General features: G+C 50.3%; 1 protein-coding gene across 4 annotated transcripts in view; it reads right to left on the reverse strand.

Moving 5' to 3' along the window:
* The window catches only part of ATP2B2 (ATPase plasma membrane Ca2+ transporting 2), a 241,374-nt gene extending 229,688 nt beyond the window's left edge, over positions 1-11,686 (reverse strand). For 2 of the 4 annotated variants that reach the window (XM_044290097.1, XM_044290100.1), the window contains exon 1: positions 11,571-11,686. The gene's annotated coding sequence lies outside the window, so the exon portion shown is untranslated. The remainder of the gene's footprint in view (positions 1-11,570) is intronic. The other 2 variants (XM_044290096.1, XM_044290099.1) reach the window with 1 other exon arrangement.
* Between the last annotated feature and the right edge of the window lie 4,643 nt (positions 11,687-16,329).

The raw sequence follows: 16,329 nt of genomic DNA on the forward strand, positions 1-16,329 counted from the left end.
CTCCGCTTCCCACACTGAATACACGTCCTCTGCTCCCCGCTCCTTACACTGAATACATGATACACGTCCTCCGCTCACCGCTCCATACGATGAATACATGATACACTTCCTCCACTCACCGCTCCTTACACTGAATACATGATACACGTCCTCCGCTCCCCGCTCCTTACACTGAATACATGATACACGTCCTCCGCTCCCCGCTCCTTACACTGAATACATGATACACGTCCTCCGCTCACCGCTCCATACGATGAATACATGATACACGTCCTCCGCTCCCCGCTCCTTACACTGAATACATGATACACGTCCTCTGCTCACCGCTCTTTACACTGACTGAATACATGATACACGCTCACCGCTCCTTACACTGAATACATGATACACGTCCTCCGCTCCCCGCTCCTTACACTGAATACATGATACACGTCCTCCGCTCACCGCTCCATACGATGAATACATGATACACGTCCTCCGCTCCCCGCTCTTTACACTGAATACATGATACACGCTCACCGCTCCTTACACTGAATACATGATACACGTCCTCTGCTCACCGCTCTTTACACTGACTGAATACATGATACACGCTCACCGCTCCTTACACTGAATACATGATACACGTCCTCTGCTCACCGCTCCATATAATGAATACATGATACACGTCCTCCGCTCCCCGCTCCTTACACTGAATACACGTCCTCCGCTCCCCGCTCCTTACACTGAATACATGATACACGTCCTCTGCTCACCGCTCCATACAATTAATACATGATACACGTCCTCTGATCTTTGTAGTGTTGGGAACATCTTCTCTTCCTAGGAAGAAGTAAATACCACCGCTCAGGGATTCTTCCCCTACCACAGTTTGCTCGCAGTACCACCATCTGACACTGGAATAGGCAGCGAGCTCGGGGGCTGCCCCCTTGGCACAAGTGTGACGCACGGTCAGAGGTGAAAACTCATTTCTAGAACAACAGCAAAGGAGGGTTTTAGTCGTGATGGTGACTGTGGATTAGGTGCCACTTAACGCTTTCAACCCCCTTCACGTGCTACAACAAACTCTGAAGACACCACGTTGTAATCGGCTGAGGATGTCAGGACCACCGGCGGCCGTACCCTACTCCGGGGGAGACCCCTATGATGCGGCCTACAGAGTTCATACCAGCACGGGCAGAAGGGACTATGGGGGCAAAAAACATCTGATGCAAAACAATAAAAATCACTGCTCATTTCAATGGTTGAAAATACATCAATACTATACAAAATACACAGTGTAGTACACCGTAAGTACTCCACACACATCAGTGTACCTCATACCTCCATAATACAGTATACACACCGCTATACACTACTACTGTACCATACAACCGCTCCACACACATCAGTGTACCTCATACCTCCATTATACAGTATACACACCGCTATACACTACTACTGTACCATACAACCGCTCCACACACATCAGTGTACCTCATACCTCCATTATACAGTATACACACCGCTATACACTACTACTGTACCATACAACCACTCCACACACATCAGTGTACCTCATACCTCCATTATACAGTATACACACCGCTATACACTACTACTGTACCGTACAACCGCTCCACACACATCAGTGTACCTCATACCTTCATAATACAGTATACACACCGCTATACACTACTACTGTACCATACAACCGCTCCACACACATCAGTGTACCTCATACCTCCATTATACAGTATACACACCGCTATACACTACTGTACCATACAACCGCTCCACACACATCAGTGTACCTCATACCTTCATAATACAGTATACACACCGCTATACACTACTACTGTACCATACAACCGCTCCACACACATCAGTGTACCTCATACCTCCATTATACAGTATACACACCGCTATACACTACTGTACCATACAACCGCTCCACACACATCAGTGTACCTCATACCTTCATAATACAGTATACACACCGCTATACACTACTACTGTACCATACAACCGCTCCACACACATCAGTGTACCTCATACCTCCATTATACAGTATACACACACCGCTATACACTACTACTGTACCATACAACCGCTCCACACACATCAGTGTACCTCATACCTCCATTATACAGTATACACACCGCTATACACTACTACTGTACCATACAACCGCTCCACACACATCAGTGTACCTCATACCTCCATTATACAGTATACACAGTACTATACACTACTACTGTACCATACAACCGCCCCACACACATCAGTGTACCTCATACCTCCATAATACAGTATACACACCGCTATACACTACTACTGTACCATACAACCGCTCCACACACATCAGTGTACCTCATACCTCCATTATACAGTATACACACACCGCTATACACTACTACTGTACCATACAACCGCTCCACACACATCAGTGTACCTCATACCTCCATTATACAGTATACACACCGCTATACACTACTACTGTACCATACAACCGCTCCACACACATCAGTGTACCTCATACCTCCATTATACAGTATACACACCGCTATACACTACTACTGTACCATACAACCGCTCCACACACATCAGTGTACCTCATACCTCCATTATACACACCGCTATACACTACTACTGTACCATACAACCGCTCCACACACATCAGTGTACCTCATACCTCCATTATACAGTATACACAGTACTATACACTACTGTACCATACAACCGCTCCACACACATCAGTGTACCTCATACCTCCATTATACAGTATACACACACCGCTATACACTACTACTGTACCATACAACCGCTCCACACACATCAGTGTACCTCATACCTCCATTATACAGTATACACACCGCTATACACTACTACTGTACCATACAACCGCTCCACACACATCAGTGTACCTCATACCTCCATTATACAGTATACACAGCGCTATACACTACTACTGTACCATACAACCGCTCCCCACACATCAGTGTACCTCATACCTCCATTATACAGTATACACAGCACTATACACTACTACTGTACCATACAACCGCTCCACACACATCAGTGTACCTCATACCTCCATTATACAGTATACACAGCGCTATACACTACTACTGTACCATACAACCGCTCCACACACATCAGTGTACCTCATACCTCCATTATACACACCGCTATACACTACTACTGTACCATACAACCGCTCCACACACATCAGTGTACCTCATACCTCCATTATACAGTATACACAGCGCTATACACTACTACTGTACCATACAACCGCTCCACACACATCAGTGTACCTCATACCTCCATTATACAGTATACACACCGCTATACACTACTACTGTACCATACAACCGCTCCACACACATCAGTGTACCTCATACCTCCATTATACACACCGCTATACACTACTACTGTACCATACAACCGCTCCACACACATCAGTGTACCTCATACCTCCATTATACAGTATACACAGTACTATACACTACTACTGTACCATACAACCGCTCCACACACATCAGTGTACCTCATACCTCCATTTACAGTATACACACCGCTATACACTACTACTGTACCATACAACCGCTCCACACACATCAGTGTACCTCATACCTCCATTATACAGTATACACAGTACTATACACTACTACTGTACCATACAACCGCTCCACACACATCAGTGTACCTCATACCTCCATTATACAGTATACACACCGCTATACACTACTACTGTACCATACAACCGCTCCACACACATCAGTGTACCTCATACCTCCATTATACAGTATACACACCGCTATACACTACTACTGTACCATACAACCGCTCCACACACATCAGTGTACCTCATACCTCCATTATACAGTATACACACCGCTATACACTACTACTGTACCATACAACCGCTCCACACACATCAGTGTACCTCATACCTCCATTATACAGTATACACACCGCTATACACTACTACTGTACCATACAACCGCTCCACACACATCAGTGTACCTCATACCTCCATTATACAGTATACACACCGCTATACACTACTACTGTACCATACAACCGCTCCAAACACATCAGTGTACCTCATACCTCCATTATACAGTATACACACCGCTATACACTACTACTGTACCATACAACCGCTCCACACACATCAGTGTACCTCATACCTCCATTATACAGTATACACAGTACTATACACTACTACTGTACCATACAACCGCTCCACACACATCAGTGTACCTCATACCTCCATTATACAGTATACACACCGCTATACACTACTACTGTACAATACAACCGCTCCACACACATCAGTGTACCTCATACCTCCATTATACAGTATACACACTGCTATACACTACTACTGTACCATACAACCGCTTCACACACATCAGTGTACCTCATACCTCCATTATACAGTATACACAGTACTATACACTACTACTGTACCATACAACCGCTCCACACACATCAGTGTACCTCATACCTTCATTATACAGTATACACAGTACTATACACTACTACTGTACCATACAACCGCTCCACACACATCAGTGTACCTCATACCTCCATTATACACACCGCTATACACTACTACTGTACCATACAACCGCTCCACACACATCAGTGTACCTCATACCTCCATTATACAGTATACACACCGCTATACACTACTGTACCATACAACCGCTCCACACACATCAGTGTACCTCATACCTCCATTATACAGTATACACACCGCTATACACTACTACTGTACCATACAACCGCTCCACACACATCAGTGTACCTCATACCTCCATTATACAGTATACACACCGCTATACACTACTACTGTACCATACAACCGCTCCACACACATCAGTGTACCTCATACCTCCATTATACAGTACACACAGTACTATACACTACTACTGTACCATACAACCGCTCCACACACATCAGTGTACCTCATACCTCCATTATACAGTATACACACCGCTATACACTACTACTGTACCATACAACCGCTCCACACACATCAGTGTACCTCATACCTCCATTATACAGTATACACACCGCTATACACTACTACTGTACCATACAACCGCTCCACACACATCAGTGTACCTCATACCTCCATTATACAGTATACACACACCGCTATACACTACTACTGTACCATACAACCGCTCCACACACATCAGTGTACCTCATACCTCCATTATACACACCGCTATACACTACTACTGTACCATACAACCGCTCCACACACATCAGTGTACCTCATACCTCCATTATACAGTATACACAGTACTATACACTACTACTGTACCATACAACCGCTCCACACACATCAGTGTACCTCATACCTCCATTATACAGTATACACACCGCTATACACTACTACTGTACCATACAACCGCTCCACACACATCAGTGTACCTCATACCTCCATAATACAGTATACACACCGCTATACACTACTACTGTACCATACAACCGCTCCACACACATCAGTGTACCTCATACCTCCATTATACAGTATACACACCGCTATACACTACTACTGTACCATACAACCGCTCCACACACATCAGTGTACCTCATACCTCCATTATACAGTATACACACCGCTATACACTACTACTGTACCATACAACCGCTCCACACACATCAGTGTACCTCATACCTCCATTATACAGTATACACACCGCTATACACTACTACTGTACCATACAACCGCTCCACACACATCAGTGTACCTCATACCTCCATTATACAGTATACACAGTACTATACACTACTACTGTACCATACAACCGCTCCACACACATCAGTGTACCTCATACCTCCATATACAGTATACACACCGCTATACACTACTACTGTACCATACAACCGCTCCACACACATCAGTGTACCTCATACCTCCATTATACAGTATACACACCGCTATACACTACTACTGTACCATACAACCGCTCCACACACATCAGTGTACCTCATACCTCCATTATACAGTATACACAGCACTATACACTACTACTGTACCATACAACCGCTCCACACACATCAGTGTACCTCATACCTCCATTATACAGTATACACACCGCTATACACTACTACTGTACCATACAACCGCTCCACACACATCAGTGTACCTCATACCTCCATTATACAGTATACACACCGCTATACACTACTACTGTACCATACAACCGCTCCACACACATCAGTGTACCTCATACCTCCATTATACACACCGCTATACACTACTACTGTACTATACAACCGCTCCACACACATCAGTGTACCTCATACCTCCATTATACAGTATACACACCGCTATACACTACTACTGTACCATACAACCGCTCCACACACATCAGTGTACCTCATACCTCCATTATACAGTATACACAGCACTATACACTACTACTGTACCATACAACCGCTCCACACACATCAGTGTACCTCATACCTTCATTATACAGTATACACAGTACTATACACTACTACTGTACCATACAACCGCTCCACACACATCAGTGTACCTCATACCTCCATTATACAGTATACACACCGCTATACACTACTACTGTACCATACAACCGCTCCACACACATCAGTGTACCTCATACCTCCATTATACAGTATACACACCGCTATACACTACTACTGTACCATACAACCGCTCCACACACATCAGTGTACCTCATACCTCCATTATACAGTATACACACCGCTATACACTACTACTGTACCATACAACCGCTCCACACACATCAGTGTACCTCATACCTCCATTATACAGTATACACAGCACTATACACTACTACTGTACCATACAACCGCTCCACACACATCAGTGTACCTCATACCTCCATTATACAGTATACACACCGCTATACACTACTACTGTACCATACAACCGCTCCACACACATCAGTGTACCTCATACCTCCATTATACAGTATACACACCGCTATACACTACTACTGTACCATACAACCGCTCCACACACATCAGTGTACCTCATACCTCCATTATACAGTATACACACCGCTATACACTACTACTGTACCATACAACCGCTCCACACACATCAGTGTACCTCATACCTCCATTATACACACCGCTATACACTACTACTGTACCATACAACCGCTCCACACACATCAGTGTACCTCATACCTCCATTATACAGTATACATACCGCTATACACTACTACTGTACCATACAACCGCTCCACACACATCAGTGTACCTCATACCTCCATTATACACACCGCTATACACTACTACTGTACCATACAACCGCTCCACACACATCAGTGTACCTCATACCTCCATTATACAGTATACACAGTACTATACACTACTGTACCATACAACCGCTCCACACACATCAGTGTACCTCATACCTCCATTATACAGTATACACACCGCTATACACTACTACTGTACCATACAACCGCTCCACACACATCAGTGTACCTCATACCTCCATTATACAGTATACACAGTACTATACACTACTGTACCATACAACCGCTCCACACACATCAGTGTACCTCATACCTCCATTATACAGTATACACACCGCTATACACTACTACTGTACCATACAACCGCTCCACACACACACACACATCAGTGTACCTCATACCTCCATTATACAGTATACACACCGCTATACACTACTACTGTACCATACAACCGCTCCACACACATCAGTGTACCTCATACCTCCATTATACAGTATACACACCGCTATACACTACTACTGTACCATACAACCGCTCCACACACATCAGTGTACCTCATACCTCCATTATACAGTATACACACCGCTATACACTACTACTGTACCATACAACCGCTCCACACACATCAGTGTACCTCATACCTCCATTATACAGTATACACACCGCTATACACTACTGCTGTACCATACAACCGCTCCACACACATCAGTGTACCTCATACCTCCATTATACAGTATACACACCGCTATACACTACTACTGTACCATACAACCGCTCCACACACATCAGTGTACCTCATACCTCCATTATACAGTATACACACCGCTATACACTACTACTGTACCATACAACCGCTCCACACACATCAGTGTACCTCATACCTCCATTATACAGTATACACACCGCTATACACTACTACTGTACCATACAACCGCTCCACACACATCAGTGTACCTCATACCTCCATTATACAGTATACACACCGCTATACACTACTACTGTACCATACAACCGCTCCACACACATCAGTGTACCTCATACCTCCATTATACAGTATACACACCGCTATACACTACTACTGTACCATACAACCGCTCCACACACATCAGTGTACCTCATACCTCCATTATACAGTATACACACCGCTATACACTACTACTGTACCATACAACCGCTCCACACACATCAGTGTACCTCATACCTCCATTATACAGTATACACACCGCTATACACTACTACTGTACCATACAACCGCTCCACACACATCAGTGTACCTCATACCTCCATTATACATTATACACACCGCTATACACTACTACTGTACCATACAACCGCTCCACACACACACACACACATCAGTGTACCTCATACCTCCATTATACAGTATACACACCTCTATACACTACTACTGTACCATACAACCGCTCCACACACATCAGTGTACCTCATACCTCCATTATACAGTATACACACCGCTATACACTACTACTGTACCATACAACCGCTCCACACACATCAGTGTACCTCATACCTCCATTATACAGTATACACACCGCTATACACTACTACTGTACCATACAACCGCTCCACACACACACACACATCAGTGTACCTCATACCTCCATTATACAGTATACACACCTCTATACACTACTACTGTACCATACAACCGCTCCACACACATCAGTGTACCTCATACCTCCATTATACAGTATACACACCGCTATACACTACTACTGTACCATACAACCGCTCCACACACATCAGTGTACCTCATACCTCCATTATACAGTATACACACCGCTATACACTACTACTGTACCATACAACCGCTCCACACACATCAGTGTACCTCATACCTCCATTATATACACACCGCTATACACTACTACTGTACCATACAACCGCTCCACACACATCAGTGTACCTCATACCTCCATTATACAGTATACACACCGCTATACACTACTACTGTACCATACAACCGCTCCACACACATCAGTGTACCTCATACCTCCATTATACAGTATACACACCGCTATACACTACTACTGTACCATACAACCGCTCCACACACATCAGTGTACCTCATACCTCCATTATACAGTATACACAGCGCTATACACTACTACTGTACCATACAACCGCTCCACACACATCAGTGTACCTCATACCTCCATTATACAGTATACACACCGTACTATACACTACTACTGTACCATACAACCGCTCCACACACATCAGTGTACCTCATACCTCCATTATACAGTATACACACCGCTATACACTACTACTGTACCATACAACCGCTCCACACACATCAGTGTACCTCATACCTCCATTATACAGTATACACAGTACTATACACTACTACTGTACCATACAACCGCTCCACACACATCAGTGTACCTCATACCTCCATTATACAGTATACACACCGCTATACACTACTACTGTACCATACAACCGCTCCACACACATCAGTGTACCTCATACCTCCATTATACAGTATACACACCGCTATACACTACTACTGTACCATACAACCGCTCCACACACATCAGTGTACCTCATACCTCCATTATACAGTATACACACCGCTATACACTACTACTGTACCATACAACCGCTCCACACACATCAGTGTACCTCATACCTCCATTATACAGTATACACACCGCTATACACTACTACTGTACCATACAACCGCTCCACACACATCAGTGTACCTCATACCTCCATTATACACACCGCTATACACTACTACTGTATATGGAAGTACACACCGTATACACCACACACCTATAAACATACTTCACATGCCATACGTTGCATAGAGAAACCCCATACCTACCGCAATGCACCATGTATACAATTTTCCCACAAAGCTGAACACCGTGGGGTCATTTCAAGACATTTTCATGATAGTTTCGCCTCTTTTGTGACTTTATAAAACACCCTAGAGATACTTTGAAGCCTCAACGTGTTTATGTCGCCCTCACCTCTCGCCAGCGGAAGGGGAAATTTACTACGATTTATGCAACATCGGCTGTGCAATGGCGGGAGGCCGGCCCCGGCATCAGCCGTGCAATGGCGGGAGGCCGGCCCCCGGCATCAGCCGTGCAATGGCGGGAGGCCGGCCCCGGCATCAGCCGTGCAATGGCGGGAGGCCGGCCCCGGCATCAGCCGTGCAATGGCGGGAGGCCGGCCCCGACATCAGCCGTGCAATGGCGGGAGGCCGGCCCCGGCATCAGCCGTGCAATGGCGGGAGGCCGGCCCCGGCATCAGCCGTGCAATGGCGGGAGGCCGGCCCCGGCATCAGCCGTGCAATGGCGGGAGGCCGGCCCCGGCATCAGCCGTGCAATGGCGGGAGGCCGGCCCCGGCATCAGCCGTGTAATAGATAGATGATAGATAATACAGACATAGATGGATATTACACATATATACAGTGTCGGACTGGGGCACCGAGGGCCCACCGTACGGACACATTCAAATATAATAAATATTCTAACAAGTTTTTTATATGAACATCGGCTGGTGGAGGCGCTGGACACGGAGTGTATGTGTGGAGTGCAGCAAGTCTACCGTGTTATGTGCCACTTGTGCAGGGGGGGGGGACTAGGGGCCCCCGGGGGATTCCCTGAGGGCCACCCCGAGCCTGCATACAGATGTAATAGAGATATAGAGATACATAGATATTACACATAAATATATATAGATAGATACATAGATAGATAGATAGATAGATACATAGATATTCCATATATTCCAGCTATTACAGATATTCCAGATATTCCAGATTACATATATTATAGATTCCAGATATTCCAGATATTATAGATTACAGATATCCCAGCCATTATCCATGGACGCTGCCGCCTCCCGGGGTGACCTTGCCCGGTCCGCTCGGTGCCATCCCCGGGGCTGAGGAGCCCGGACCGGACGGACCGGAGGAGGGGGGGGGGGGCACCTCCTCTTGATGCTAGGCAGATGTCCCGGGGTTCAGGAGGAGCCGCACACCGGGGGCCCCCAGGAGCCGCTCTCCGGGGGCCACTAGCATCCTGCCCCCGGGTACCGCAGCCGTGACGCGCAGATGTGAACAGGCGCCCTGCAGTGTGCGGCTCATCTCCGCTCAAAGTCACCTTGGGCAGTGAGCGGCGTCTCCCGGGCGACGGGCACCTGAGGACGGGCTCCAGAGCCGCTGCCATCCTGAGGGGCCCGGGCGCCAGCACCGCGACTATCACCGCCAGCCTCCTCCATCCTCAGGCCCGGCTCCAGGACTCACCTGGGCGGACACGGCCACTCACCTGCCTAGGCTCTGCTCATCGTGCCCTGCAGCCCGCGGCTCCTCAGCTTCTGGACCGGAGAGCGCTCAGGAGACGGCTCCCTCTGCAGACCGTACCATCCTGGGCGCGCAGGTGGGGGGAGCGGCGAGTGAGGCGACTGTCACAGCATCCCAGTACTGCAGTGAGATCACCGGGGGGCGGGGCTACGGGCAGGCGGCAGAGCGCGCACCCGGGCAACAGCGCCGCAGTGTGAGGGGACAGGGAGACCGCCCCACAGGGGCCACACACAGGGGGAGCACTGCCGGGGCCACACACAGGAGCACTGCCGGGGCCACACACAGGGGGAGCACGGGCCACACACAGGGGGAGCACGGGCCACACACAGGGGGAGCACTGCCGGGGCCACACATAGGGGGAGCACTGCCTGGACCACACACAGGGGGAGCACTGCCGGGGCCACACACAGGAGGAGCACTGCCTGGACCACACATAGGGGGAGCACTGCCGGGGCCACACACAGGAGGAGCACTGCCGGGGCCACACACAGGGGGAGCACGGGCCACACATAGGGGGAGCACTGCCGGGGCCACACACAGGGGGAGCACTGCTGGGGCCACACACAGGGGGAGCACTGCCGGGGCCACACACAGGGGGAGCACGGGCCACACACAGGGGGAGCACTGCCGGGGCCACACACAGGGGGAGCACTGCCGGGGCCACACACAGGGGGAGCACTGCCGGGGCCACACACAGGGGGAGCACTGCTGGGGCCACACACAGGGGGAGCACTGCCGGGGCCACACACAGGGGGAGCACTGCTGGGGCCACACACAGGGGGAGCACTGCCTGGACCACACATAGAGGGAGCACTGCCGGGGCCACACACAGAGGGGGAGCACTGCCGGGGCACACACAGGGGGAGCACGGGCCACACACAGGGGGAGCAGGGGCCACACACAGAGGGGGAGGACTGCTGGGGCCACACACAGGGGGAGCACTGCCTGGACCACACATAGGGGGAGCACTGCCGGGGCCACACACAGGGGGAGCACTGCCTGGACCACACATAGGGGGAGCACGGGCCACACACATAGGGGGAGCACGGGCCACACACAGGGGGAGCACGGGCCACACACAGGGAGACCGCCACACACATAGGGGGAGCACTGCCGGGGCCACACACAGGGGGAGCACTGCCGGGGCCACACACAGGGGGAGCACTGCCTGGACCACACATAGGGGGAGCACTGCCGGGGCCACACACAGGGGGAGCACTGCTGGGGCCACACACAGAGGGGGAGCACTGCCGGGGCCACACACAGGGGGAGCACGGGCCACACACAGGGGGAGCAGGGGGCCACACACAGGAGGAGCACTGCCTGGACCACACATAGGGGGAGCACTGCCGGGGCCACACACAGGGGGAGCACTGCTGGGGCCACACACAGAGGGGGAGCACTGCCGGGGCCACACACAGGGGGAGCACGGGCCACACACAGGGGGAGCAGGGGGCCACACACAGGAGGAGCACTGCCGGGGCCACACACAGGGGGAGCACTGCTGGGGCCACACACAGAGGGGGAGCACTGCCGGGGCCACACACAGGGGGAGCACTGCTGGGGCCACACACAGGGGGAGCACTGCCTGGACCACACATAGGGGAAGCACGGGCCACACACAGGAGGAGCACTGCCGGGACCACACACAGGGGGAGCACGGGCCACACACAGGGGGAGCACTGCCGGGGCCACACACAGGGGGAGCACTGCCTGGACCACACATAGGGGGAGCACGGGCCACACACAGGGGGAGCACTGCCTGGACCACACATAGGGGGAGCATGGGCCACACACAGGGGGAGCACTGCCGGGGCCACACACAGGGGGAGCACTGCCTGGACCACACATAGGGGGAGCACTGCCGGGGCCACACACAGGGGGAGCACTGCCTGGACCACACATAGGGGGAGCATGGGCCACACACAGGGGGAGCACGGGCCACACATAGGAGCACTGCTGGGGCCACACACAGGGGGAGCACGGGCCACACGCAGGGGGCCACACACAGGAGGAGCACGGGCCACACACAGGGGGAGCACGGGCCACACACAGGGGGAGCACTGCTGGGGCCACACACAGGGGGAGCACGGGCCACACACAGGGGGAGCAGGGGGCCACACACAGGAGGAGCACGGGCCACACACAGGGGGAGCACGGGCCACACACAGGGGGAGCACGGGCCACACACAGGGGGAGCAGGGGGCCACACACAGGAGGAGCACGGGCCACACACAGGGGGAGCACTGCCGGGGCCACACACAGGAGGAGCACGGGCCACACACAGGAGGAGCACTGCCTGGACCACACACAGGAGGAGCACTGCTGGGGCCACACACAGGGGGAGCACGGGCCACACACAGGAGGAGCACTGCCTGGACCACACACAGGAGGAGCACTGCTGGGGCCACACACAGGGGGAGCACTGCCTGGACCACACACAGGAGGAGCACTTCAGGGGCCACACACTGGAGCCACACTTAGAAGCACGACTACAGCAGTGTACCCAGCTAGATTAAGCCCCCTGCCACCCTGTACAGGCCGTGTCAGCCGCTGCTCCAGTACCTCCCCCCAGAGACTCCTCAGCTGCTGCAGGACCCCTTTGAGGGCCAACGCTCTGAAGATCTCGTCATTTCTTCAAAGTAAGAAAGAATAAAGAGCAGAAGAGAGAGAGGACTCCTGGTGTCACCCGGCACAATGCACATCGCTTCAGGAGCTAATTGTCTTTTGTTTTGTTTTTTATAAATTTATTTATACAATTACATCAAATAGATCATAAAACAGGAAAAGAAGATGACGGTGTCCGGACGGCGCTCAGCTATCTGCGCGGAAACCTAGCCCACATATATCATTACAGAGTATCTTGTTTTATTCCAGAAAACCATATACACAAAAAAGATGAAAAATCCATAAATGGATAAAATGACATTAATTGGATAATTATGTCTGTATGTTCCACATCATGTCACCTTCCTATTGCCGAGTACATATTCAACGCAAATTATGCTTTTCAATATGGAATGATATAATGCGGCGGTATGCAATAAATCACTTGTCCTCTGTGTGGACTGGGTGATGAGATCCCAGTGTCCTCTGTGTGGACTGGATGATGAGATCCCAGTGTCCTCTGTGTGGACTGGATTGATGAGATCCCAGTGTCCCCTGTGTGGACTGGATGCATGAGATCCCGTGTCCTCTGTGGGACTGGATGATGAGATCCCAGTGTCCTCTGTGTGGACTGGATGATTAGATCCCAGTGTCCTCTGTGTGGACTGGGTGATGAGATCCCAGTGTCCTCTGTGTGGACTGGGTGATGAGATCCCAGTGTCCTCTGTGTGGACTGGATGATGAGATCCCAGTGTCCTCTGTGTGGACTGGGTGATGAGATGCCAGTGTCCTCTGTGTGGACTGGATGATGAGATCCCAGTGTCCTCTGTGTGGACTGGGTGATGAGAATCCCAGAGTCCCTCTGTGTGGACTGGATGATGAGATCCTAGTGTCCCTCTTGTGGACTGGATGATGAGATCCTAGTGTCCTCCTGGTTGACTGGATGATGAGATGCCAGTGTCCTCTGTGTGGACTGGATGATGAGATCCCAGTGTCCTCTGTGTGGACTGGATGATGAGATGCCAGTGTCCTCTGTGTGGACTGGGTGATGAGATGCCAGTGGTCCTCTGTGTGGACTGGATGATGAGATCCCAGTGTCCTCTGTGTGGACTGGATGATGAGATTCCAGTGTCCTCTGTGTGGACTGGATGATGAGATCCAGTGTCCCTCTGTGTGGACTGGATGATGAGATCCCAGTGTCCTCTGTGTGGACTGGGATGATGAGATCCCAGTGTCCTCTGTGTGGACTGGATGATGAGATCCCAGTGTCCTCTGTGTGGACTGGAGGGATGAGATCCCAGTGGTCCTCTGTGTGGACTGGATGATGAGATCCAGTGTCCTCTGTGGGGACTGGAGTGAATGAGATCCCAGTGTCCTCTGTGTGGACTGGATGATGAGATGCCCAGTGTCCTCTGTGTGGACTGGATGATGAGATCCCAGTGTCCTCTGTGTGGACTGGATGATGAGATGCCAGTTGTCCTCTGTGTGGACTGGATGATGAGATCCCAGATGTCCTCTGTGTGGACTGGATGATGAGATCCTAGTGTCCTCTGTGTGGCCTGGATGATGAGATCCTAGTGTCCTCCTGTGTGGACTGGATGATGAGATCCAGTGGTCCTCTGTGTGGACTGGATGATGAGATCCAGTGTCCTCTGTGTGGACTGGATGATGAGATGCCAGTGTCCTCTGTGTGGACTGGATGATGAGATGCCAGTGTCCTCTGTGTGGACGGGTGATGAGATGCCAGTGTCCTCTGTGTGGACGGGATGATGAGATCCTAGTGTCCTCTGTGTGGACTGGATGATGAGATGCCAGTGTCCTCTGTGTGGACTGGATGATGAGATCCCAGTGTCCTCTGTGTGGGACCTGGATGATGAGATTCCAGTGTCCTCTGTGTGGACTGGATGATGAGATGCCAGTGTCCTCTGTGTGGACTGGATGATGAGATGCCAGTGTCCTCTGTGTGGACTGGGTGATGAGATGCCAGTGTCCTCTGTGTGGACTGGATGATGAGATCCTAGTGTCCTCTGTGTGGACTGGATGATGAGATCCCAGTGTCCTCTGTGTGGACTGGATGATGAGATCCAGTGTCCTCTGTGTGGACTGGATGATGAGAT

Source organism: Bufo gargarizans, chromosome 4 (assembly GCF_014858855.1).
Source record: "Bufo gargarizans isolate SCDJY-AF-19 chromosome 4, ASM1485885v1, whole genome shotgun sequence".
Classification (NCBI taxonomy): Eukaryota; Metazoa; Chordata; class Amphibia; order Anura; family Bufonidae; genus Bufo; species Bufo gargarizans.